This window comes from Polyodon spathula, chromosome 24 (assembly GCF_017654505.1).
Source record: "Polyodon spathula isolate WHYD16114869_AA chromosome 24, ASM1765450v1, whole genome shotgun sequence".
Taxonomy (NCBI): Eukaryota; Metazoa; Chordata; class Actinopteri; order Acipenseriformes; family Polyodontidae; genus Polyodon; species Polyodon spathula.
In genome coordinates this window covers 20,053,344-20,064,926 of record NC_054557.1, presented here as the reverse complement: position 1 = coordinate 20,064,926, position 11,583 = coordinate 20,053,344, and positions in this window count along the sequence as shown.

The following is an 11,583-nucleotide window of genomic DNA, read 5'->3' as shown; positions in this document are numbered from 1 at the left end:
AATGCATGCAAGGTTGCTGGAACTAGGGTTGCTGGGGTGGTAGCACCCCTTTGGTTTTGTATGGTTTCTATCATATACATGGGGTTACAGTTTTGTTTAAATGGCTTTCAGCACCCCCACTTTAAAAATGATTCCAGTGCCTCTGGCATTATGGGAAGGTTAGCGGGTGGTGTGTTGAGACTGAGATTCTTTATCTGCCTCTCTCAATATGGTTTCCTGCTGAGAGGTATGTGTTATCTTTCTCTCTAAAAGAAATTTGAATTTTATTTTTGTCCTGTGATCACTGATGATCGTACTAGCATATATGTGTATATATATATATATATATATATCTAATATATATATATATATATATATATATATATATATATATATATATAAACCGTATAATATGCATTTGCTGTGTATAAGATAAACAATGAACATGTAAATTAGACAATTTAACGTTCTTAATTTCTTTTTGTCAACATGTGCGCTACAGTTTTGTTTTATATAGAGACGGTTTAGTCTGGCTTGTAATTTATCTGTAATCAGATTTAACAATGGTAAAAAAAAAGGGAGGGAAGTTAATTGGGAGAATATTTCCGTTATGATTAATTACCAATTGTTATTGTTATTCTAATGCTGCCGTTTTGTTTGGTTTTGTTGGTTTCTCCACAGCGAATGCAGAGTGGGTAGTACTTATTGTTTTTATTTTCTTTATTGTATTTTTCTCAGAATAAAATTGCAAGATTTCAGTTTGTGTCTGGCGGTCCTTTAATATCATGAGGAAAATTACACAGCACATTTAACAGCAAGAGATCTATTACACCTGCGGGGCCTGTCAACTTCAACCACCATCTCGATCTCCTGCCTGTCACTCAGCAGCGAATGCACACACCCACACAGCAGATAGCTGCCCTGTCTCAAGAATTAATACCCTGTATCTTTCTAAACAAGATATCCCTAAAAAAAAGTTGAATTTCAAAAAATTGTGTGAATATAGTAATTGTTACAGCTGTGAATAATGGTGTTTAAAACAGGATTCATTTATCTGCCTTTTTACATATCCACCCTTACTCTGGTCCCACCACAGTCGGAAACGCGATGGATTTCTGTATTGTTAAAATTATTGGGTTTGAAGGATGCCTTGTGAAAAATTGGTTTACATGTAGTGAATCTCTTCTTTTCAGTTTATCAGTTAATAGCACTGACATCAGCATAAGACACTTGCTGACCTCTCGGCTGCAGAGCTTGCTCTTAGTTGAACAGTAAAACATTCGTCTTCGAATTGTGTGGTGTGTGGTTTTCAGTCTGCCCTTGCCTTTCCAGTCAATTGAATGATGTGCCAATTCATTACAGTGTCACCCTGTGGGAAGAATCCTGACTCCTGTGGTCGAAACATGTAATTAAATGTTCATGTTCTTTGCGTTACTATAGCTAGAGCATGCATGCTAGACTAGCCAGGATGAGTTTTTGATTAAGCAGAAGAATTTGATGAATCTCCTCCTAGCGACGGATGAGTTAGTAATGCCTCTGTCAGGAAAATGCATGTGATAGAGACCAATATTTATTAAAGCTTACACAACAAATACAAAGTTATATTTTCATTATATCTTTGGCCTTACCCTTCGAGGTATCCCTGCCCATAATTTAGTTTGCTGATAGTGGAGAGGCTGGCTGTAGGGAAGCCATGGGCATAGAGGGCAGGATAGCTGCCCTTCCTCATTAGACAAAGCCGAAAAAACAGGTGGAGGCTGGAGAGGAGCAGGGAACGAATGGATTGAGATAAGATAAGAGTGATGAATTAAATAGGGGTGCCTAATATGGTTGATGTTTGTTTTAATCTAGCCTAAAAGGTGAGCTCCCTGTCTGAACTACTGTTTTGCTAAATTTACATCAGCATAAGACACGTACTTGACTCTTACCACATGTTCACCCATGAGGGGGAGTTTGTCCCAACCCATTCAACAGCTTCCTTCCTGTCATTAACCAAGACATCTGCTTCCACTATTCACTGAGAAGCTTTCAACCATGTAATGTTAGCCTGCAGAAGTGAACTTACCCAGGGAAGTGCAACTGTAACTTCCTGAGAGCAAGACACAGAAATGACAAACTTTCTTTAATCTAATGTAGAAGTAGCTGTTTTAAAATCAAAATGCTTTTTGCCAGTACCGAGGACATGTTTCATTCAGAACTACCCATGTGAGACTTATGGGGGGTACTGACACTGCAAAACAAGTATGGAATTCCAGTTCCCCTGTTGTGTTTCCAAAGCCATTGTGTTTGTGGATCTATCTCTAGACGTTTTCATGCAAGGTTTATATCCCAGACCCGAATGGAACGGGCTGGCTAATGAAAAATCTAATGCAGTAATAAAGTGCTGTCATAGCAGTAAAACTGGATAAATCACAGTTGCCTCTCTGCCTCCCTCACAGCACCGCAGCAAGGGAGTCAGGCAATGCAGGAGCTATGGGCCAAATCGGCTTATTTTTTGAGTGCTTGCTAGGTAATAGGAATATGGAGGGGATGGGAATCTAGAGAGACGATTAAGATTCATTGAATAAAATTGAATTAATTAAATGCAATATACCTTCTAAAAATTAAAAAAAAAAAAAAAAACATATTTGTTCAATCTGTTTATTGTATCATAATAAGTATTCTTAACCCTTAGCGGTCCATTTATTCAGCGCTTGTCAGGCGCGTCAGGTCCAATTTATTTTTACACGTGCTGTTTAAAAGATTTTTTTTTCAGAGTAAAACAGGTTTAAAAGGCACTGCATGGCAAAAGGACATCAGTCCTGCATCTCCAGCCAAGCCCCACCTCTTGTTCGCTGTATTTTTCACATACCTCTTCATAGTCATGCATACTGATAAATCCTCTCCCAATCACTCGTTTTATCACCAAACTCCTCAATAATACAATCCAAGTCATTATTTTATTACTATAACATCTCAAAAAGCTCTGCAAATGTTCTTTTCTTTGAGTGCTGGATGCGGAAGCACCTATCGTCTTTGTTTGTGTTCGTGTTATCTCTGTGGTGCAGGGACTATGTGTATTGCTCAGATACGCCCTTTTTTCATGCTTCGCTCGGCTCCTATCGGTCTCACACGGCCATTGAAAGGTCTTCTCTGCTTTTTCCGGAGAGAAAAAATGACTAGAGACCTGTGCTTTACGTTTTTTTGATGCTATCAGACAAGGTCCGACATCGGACTGGAAAGGAAAAATTGTAATGTTGGACCTGGTCCGACACAGGACCACAAAGAGTTAATCATCATGTATTACTATTTCAACACTTATGGTTAGTGACCAGCGTAGTCGACCTGTTGGGCAGTCTTTCAACATTTCTGTGTTATGTTAGTAAAATGCATCCATCGCCACGGCTGAGTAGAGCTGTCAATGGTCATTATGATGAAAAAGTTGATGACCGTCACGTAGCAACAGTTTTACAGAATATTTCTCCAGACAGAAGTTTTGCAGCACCCTATAGAATTAAAGAGAAAGTAACAGGTTCCAACAAATATAAAAACTAATTTTTCTTTTCAATTATGTCTCAATCCTAAAACTCTAGGCGATGCAAAGCTTTTGACCATAACTGTAGATAGATAGTAAATATATATCCGACACAGTGTGCCTACGAAGAATAATATATCATTAGGCATAATGTAGTCCTATTTTAAATTAAAGAGAGATAAAATAATTACTGCTGGCTTTGTATGTATGTATTTAGCTTCTAATGTATGCAGATAAATGCATTTTTAATAGAGTCTAATAATTAGACATTAGAATTGTTTTATAATAGAACAAATACATATTTTAGTTGTTTTTTTTTTTTAATACTGTTTAGGAACCAATAGTTAGTCTTTAATTAGTCTTTCATGTGTAAATGAGAAGTCGTTTCGTTCGCTTGAGTAAAAAATTAATTGATCCAGGATCGCAGCCAAAATATAAACTGGGCCCCTATGCTTTGGGGCAGATTGTCAGTTACACTAAGCTGTTTGGAATACATAGTAAATACATGTTATTATGCATAGTTACAATGTACTTAAAGTGTAAATGTTTTTGCATGATATATGTAAGTACACAGTTGTAGTAGAAAAGGGTTAGGGTTAGGGTTAGGGTTAGGGTTAGGGTTAGGATTAGGGTTACATTATGCAAAATAATGTACACATTAAATACATTGTAACTATACATAATAACGTTGTAATTATGTACACATCTATTTACCATTTAACTGCTATGTAACTATGCAGTAATTAGAGACACTTGATGTAATGGGTTACCAACTATAATTGAAGCTTTAGTGTACCAAAACACAAATCTTTACATCCCAAATTAAATCAAATGAACCAAAAAAAAAAAAAAAAAAAGATTTTCATTACAATAAAAGCAGGGAGAGCAGTGAAAATGTTGGCAATGCTCTCTCACTGTCAGCCCGCACCTCTGTTTGTGCTCCGTGATGGAGTGTGTGTGAAATGCAGCAAGATATAATACCTTGTGAGGGACGTTTTGATTAAGAAAGCGCTTTCTAATTAAATCCCTTCCACCACCACCCTCCCCCCCCACCCCCCACCCCCACCCCACACACGCACTCCCCAGAGTACAGCTGTTAGAAATGAAAACAAATGGCTCTGATTTCAATAGGCTGAGGTCCAGTCCAACAGATTGCTCTAATATGCAGCGGCATATTGCATTTGAATCTGAACAGACCTCAAACAAGGAGATACAAGACTCAAAATTGTGGTGACCTGGTTTGCTGCAGTCCCTAATGAAATCACAACCAATTTATGATGGATGAGCCACATCTAGACGTGTTCAGTCAGCTGTGACAAGGGCGTAATCCTCTACTGTGCAAAAGCCCCCTCTGTGTTTGTTCCCATTGACTCTCATTACAATCCCTCTGAGATTTAAAAAATAATATGTACGTTATACATTAAAAGCAGCTAGACGATCCATAACACCTAAGCTAGCATGATATCGTTTTTCTAAAAGACAGTTTAAAGGTGACTTGCTCCTAAATTTGTCCACACCCTTCTTCATGCTAAGCTGTACGGCAGATGGAGATGGTGTCAAGTGAGTGTGAGCCTGTATTAATATCCACTTTACCACTCACAAACCAGCCAGAAAGAAGAGAAATCGTTACGTTTCATTTCCTACCAACAAAAACAAATGGGTATCCTGTCCACAAGCCAGCGGTAATACTAATCCATTGCTGCCTGCCGCTAAGTGTATATTCGTACAAAGAAAAAGAAAAAAAGAAGCATTTCATTTGAAACTAATAATACTGTATAGGATAGTTGATTCCAGGAACGGGTCAAGGAGCCAGTCCTAACCCTCCCCAGTCATCCAAGTCAAAGTTTACATCCGTCGCTATTTATATTTTCTGTGGCGACGAAAAGCAAATTACATTAAAACAGTGGCTAGCCAGTGTTTTATGATGCAGTTCCCGTTCTATTTTATTAAATAAAATATTTAGCTAATAGAACAAGTGATATATATATGCCAGGACTTGTCAGTATGTATTGCTTGTGAAATAGGAGAAAGGATAATGTCACCTTGCTAAACACAGGCACAATACAGGCAGGCAGGCAAGCGCCAGGAGAGCTTCTCCCCCTTCCACCCTCTTTCCTCTGGAGACATTTGAGACAATGATTAATCTGATCTGAAATTATTGAAATGACATTTCGAATGAATAAAAAAGAAAACAACAACATTGGTTAGTTTAAAAGTGTATCATTTGCAACTTGCGTTAAGAACCCATCAGTGAATGGAGATGGAGGGTACAGTACAATCATACAATCATAGGCTGATCAAGCTTCAGTTTTTTTAATGTCACCCAAACAGATCAATCTGGGTCACGGGTCTGCAGGTTTTAATGTCAATTTACGTCTCACTTTGAGGGGTCTGGTAGTGTTTTAGAGTTAGGAAAAGGGATTAGGGTTATATCATGCAAAAAGATTTGCTCATTAAGTACATTGTAGCTATGCATAATAACGTTATAATTATGTGTAAGTACACATGTATTTACTAAGTAACTACTATGTAAGTACGCAGTTATAAGAGATCCTTAATGTAAAGTCATACTGTGTTTGTTTTGTGATGTAGTTTCCACCAGCATCTAAAAGGGTCTAAGCTCAAATTTATTTTAATCAGAACCTGGAAAAAACTGGGGAGAGAACTGAAATTAGCATATTTGGCATCTGATTCCTAAGCCAGGTGAAGAAGGAATACATTTGAGCTCTTCTAGACTAAACACCTGCTCGCCAATGTGTTACTGCTGTTTATGCCAATGGGACTTTTACCTGATCATTATGGATGGCGGTTATAATGTCAAAGCAAGCTGTATTTGTTTAATAATGATGGATTTTAGATATTAAATCTGTTGACCGCTGCTCCTGCTGTGCCACTGGGAAAATGGGAATTTAGTGTTCTTCTATCAACACGTTTGAAAGCTTGCAGGCATGCATTGTTGTGTTTTTAGTTGACCATTGTTTCAAAGTGGCCTTTTACTTTGCTGCAGGTACTTTTAATTGTTTTTCTTTAGGCATTTGAAACCTTCAGTAAAACTGAAAAAAAATAGTTTTTATCAATACAAAAATAGTTTTATTGATTTTTTTTTTTTTCCTCTGGTATGACCTGGTTAAGTGTTATGAACTGTTTTGAAAAACTCAGCAACTTCGAAGTTAATTGAACATAATTTATTTTATTTTTTTTATGACATTGCTAAATAAATCAAAAACAATCTTATTAACTGGTATGGCAGATTAAACACTAAATGACATTGTATAAACATAGGTGTACTATTAAACTAATTAAATTGGCACAACAATGATTACTCAAATAAACCTGAAGTAAAAATGACAGAGCGTTCAAAAAGTCACACCACTGGTTGTCATGGAAATGAACTTCGATAAGGAGCTGGGTTTTTCAAAATAATGCCAGATCAATAAAACATATTATTTCAGCAAAAGCAGTGGCAACTCTAAAAGACTGCAAATATCACCAAATAAGGCAAGAAAAAAAAATGTTAAAATGTAATTTCAAGCTATCCTTTTATTTCTGTCTGCATTTTTTAAAACATTTTGAAGCACTCATTCTAATGAAGAAAAAAGATTTGGAGAATCTGACTGCTTACCTTTTCCCTGCTCTCGAGTGAATTCTACACTGTTGATTCGGTGAAACCAGAAACAGTTACATTATAGCAATTTGGAGCCTCTGCTACAAAAATGCTGCAATGCACTTACTATACCCTAGGACGGAAGTGTCCCATCCCAGTCCTGGAGGGACGGTGTTCCTCCTTGTTTTTGTTACAACTGTGTCCTAAATTACTTAATTAGAACAATAATTGATAATAATTATAATAATTGGTCCAATGAATTAACTTAGGACACAGTTGGAACAAAAACCAGAACACCGGCCCTCCAGGACAAGGATTGGACACCCTTGCCCTAGAGCAATCGCACACACAACCAACAATTAGAGGGGGGCAAATATACAACTGCTAATCTACTATCACTCACAATCAATCAGCCCTGCATCACTAAAACAATTCAAGTTCAATACTAAGCTACATTTTACATGCAAAAGTGATGTTAAAATAATCATTACTCCGATGGGTGTGGAGTGCATGCCTGTTATATTGCATGGATTTTTTGCTAAAAGAAGGGACCCCTGAATAATGATGCGGTCCCAACAAGCAATTAAACATGCAGAAAGATTGGAGTTCATTTCAACCCAAACAGCTTGCTCGCTAAATAGCTGGGCATCCTTGAATAGATAATGATGTCATCTTCAAGTGCAGGCAAAAGATTTTAATGAGCTGTCTTGTAAATGAAGTGGCACGTGATCTATTTATTGGCATTCTAGAACATCTGGGCGCTGTATTGTCCAGTAGTAAGTGGTTCAAATGTCATTTTTGCATTCATCTGATTTTGGGCTGCATGCAATACTTTTGAGTGATTCTGACTTCTGTTGCTCTAATATCTAAATTTAGCTTTGAGCTTGTCTGGAGAACCCTAAATGCTAGCACTGAACATCCTGCCCCATTCCATTCCACGTGACTGTGTGAGCTTTCAATGTCCCACCATTCACTACAAAAACAAGATATTTTTTAAACCTTTTACACAATTGTATATGTTTAACACATACTTGGACCCAGGGCCCAAAGGGGATACTGTCACATGTGAAACTCAATAGTGAAGAACTAATAATATTTTGAGGGTGGTAAAATAAAGATCCCACACAGTAATTCTTCACTGGTAATAGAAAGATCATATCTGTTGAAGCACTGCACTGGTGAGATGGGTTACTCATTAAAATAGTTTGCATACATTTCCAGATGGGACAATGATGCTTCATCCATTTAAATGTTCCAGTCATTTTCAGGGTGGCTTATATGGAATTTTAAGGATTTCTAAACAGGTCCTTTAACACTAACGCAGATTTTTACTTTGTGAATTCTCTTACATGGTAATTGAATTTCTTTTGAAGCAATACAATGGCTTTTTTGCTATTCTTATTTTTTTATTATAATTTAAATTGCCCACATAAATCTCCTGTTCAATTTAAATGTCTGAATCCACCAGTTATATAACACATCTGCCCTGAGGAGAAAACTCAAACAGCTGTGTCTAATTTAGGTCCTGTCCTTCGAAATGTGTTTAATTAGCACTTATTAAGAGGCAGGCTATAATTTAAATGCTAGAAAATAGATCTGATGGGTGCTGTTTGAATAGGCTTTATAATGTTACAGAAATCAGTTCTGTGATTTTATTAAAGGGGTGACTTCAAAACAGGATGGCTTTCTTTTTAACTAAGAAACTCAAAATTAGATGCTGTTCATTTTAATGATTAAGGATTAAGAAAACTGTTGTATAGTGTGATATACAGGTGGGTGCCGAATGTTTTCTCAGGGGGCGTGAGAAGGTTAAGATTGGCACATGTGAAAAAATAATAAAATTAAAATATATGAACATCGTTTTTGTTCTTTTGCTTAACTTCAAAGAAACTACAGAATGATGTCGCAAGTCTACCAGAAGCCGTAATAGCAGAATTACATTTCATGTTAGATGTAGAAAATGTTTTTTTTTTTGTCATTTTTCTTCTTTTTTTTTAAGTACATGGAAAACTACAAAGCAGTATGTAATTCAATATATAAACATAAGATTACTCAGCAGCTTATGAAGCAAAATTTATTCTACAGGGATATGCTAAATGTTTGTGTATTGCTGTACACACCGTGGAGGTCTTTGGAACAGACAAAACTAAAGTGATGCTTTTTTCAAGGGCAGTATGTTGTTCAGTTAACTCTGCACTAAAAAGATTGAACACTCATATTTTTTATTAATACCCGGATTAAAGTAGATTACTGTTTTTATTTTGGGGGGGGGGGGGTTTACTACACTGCAGTGGAATCATTAAGTTCTTGATTAAGTTTAGTTCCCAGGCATTATCGTCTGGACCTCCATTTAAAAGGATTGCTAATTAACAGATAGCCCCAAGGATTTAATTAAGCGTGTACAAAGAGATTATTGATTACCTGACCCCAGCTTTTTTAAAAAGGGGCTACAGTATAGACTGCATGGCAGTATGACATTGCAATCGACCTCTGTAAACACGACCCTCCAGTTCATTTTGTGAAAGGACAAGAAGGAAGTCGCCAGGGTGTGGTGAAAGAAATGTAAAAGTTCAATGTTGTGTACTTAAGTGATCAATGTCTTGGTTTAAATGTGCTTTTTTTTTCCTTATACAACCTGGAGTGTGAATAAGCTGTATTTTTTTCACAGTTTTTACAATTCTCCTTGAATTTCGTAATGCATAGTTCCTGCGTGAAACTTCCCTTGTTTCTGAAAAAATAGTGCAAATATATGTATATATATTTTTTATCCTTTGAAATAAATACAGTAAATGTTTGCCTTATTGACGCACTGCCTGTTACACTGCATTTAGGAACCTGGCAGCCGGTTTAGTTTGCATCCGTTAAATGATTGAATACACTGCACAGAGAGGAATGATTTTTTAAATGCCTTCACCGAAAAAGACATCAGCTGCATCAACGATCAGAAACATTAAAACCCACTCTGGTTTCACGAAATGCAACAAGAAGAAACATAAGAGGTGGGGTGATTCTTACAATATACTGGAAGCAGAGTCTTAGAGATATAAGACGTAGCGAGAGCTTTGCAGAGGTCACAGTCTGCTTTCAAAAGGCAACAGGATGCGATGAGGGCTAGAATAAAAAATGAAGAAGAATCAGTTTGTCTATCTATGTCTGTCTGCCTGTCTTCTTGCATTATCCTCACCCTATTCCCACTCACTAAATAATGCACATTTAGAATAAGTACCGTAGCTGTGACTGCAGTTACAGTAAGTGGTTTCAGCGTATATTGATTGTGCATTATTTAGGGTGTGTTGCTGAAAGAACTGTGCATGCCGGATAACATTTTTAAAACCTCAATATCTCTGTTAATTTAGCATGTTTTCACTTCGGGTTACCAAAAGCCTTGATTCCTGTTAGAGGACTGTGTCTGTGCTGAACAGAATATTTGTACTGAAAAAAAAATGGGCTGAAACATTTTAATTTTAATTTTTAGACACCCCCTTTAAAATACACATTGGAGAGTTAAGTCAATTTCAGTGAAAATCTGAACAACTCCATGCATACTGAATTTCATACTTCTAACTGCTTTTAAATCTATTATTCAGATGGGAGCTTCGATGAAACTGATATACCCCTTTTCCACTGGCTAGTTGTCAAGCCAAGCAAGAACCAAACCGTGAAACTCTATACAACACATCAGAATCTGTCTCGGAGCCGAGCAGGGCCAGGGGCGGGGTTAAGAATTTCTGTCAGTCAGTCAGTACAAGGAAAACTAACAACTTGACTTGCAGCGAATCTGAGGAGAGAAAAATACATCTCAGTTCTACCGGGAAAGAAAAATAAAAAAAACACCCGATCCACCATTCTCAGCTCAAACACAGAGTCTCTTAACACCGCATTATCAACACGCGACTGGATGCTTTCATTGCGTGGTTCCGGCTCTGCAATGGAAACACAACCATGCTCCTCCGGTTTGAAGTAATTTTTCCTATGGCTGTGTTCCTTTTAAGTTGTGCAGAATATCTTCGAAGCAATTTACCTGGGATCAGGAATAAAAATTAGAAATAGCTTCAAAATCACCTTTCTATCATTTTGATGTTCAAAAAAAAGTTGAAGAGCATTTCACATGGTTTAAATTTTTTTTTATTATTATTTTTAAAGGACTAAGCCCTCACTCCCCACTCCCTATTCCCCCTAGGATGTTGCCTGTGTTTGAACGGTTTGTTTTGGATGGTTTCCCCGTGCAGCGCTGGGGCACGGCACCCCTCTACATGTGGCTGGCTCGGCGCGGTCCAGCGAGGCTCAGTTGTGCACTGGAAAAGAGATAACAGCGACTCTACTGTGAATCTGTGTTCTATGTCCTATCTATCAATCAGTGTAAATCTCTTTTACTATCTCTCGCTCTCTCTCGCTAACCCTGTTGTGAATGATTGCTCTCATTTAGCCAGTTTCACCCTAATCATGTTTTGGTTAAAACATTTAACAGGGGCCCATTAGTGTTGAT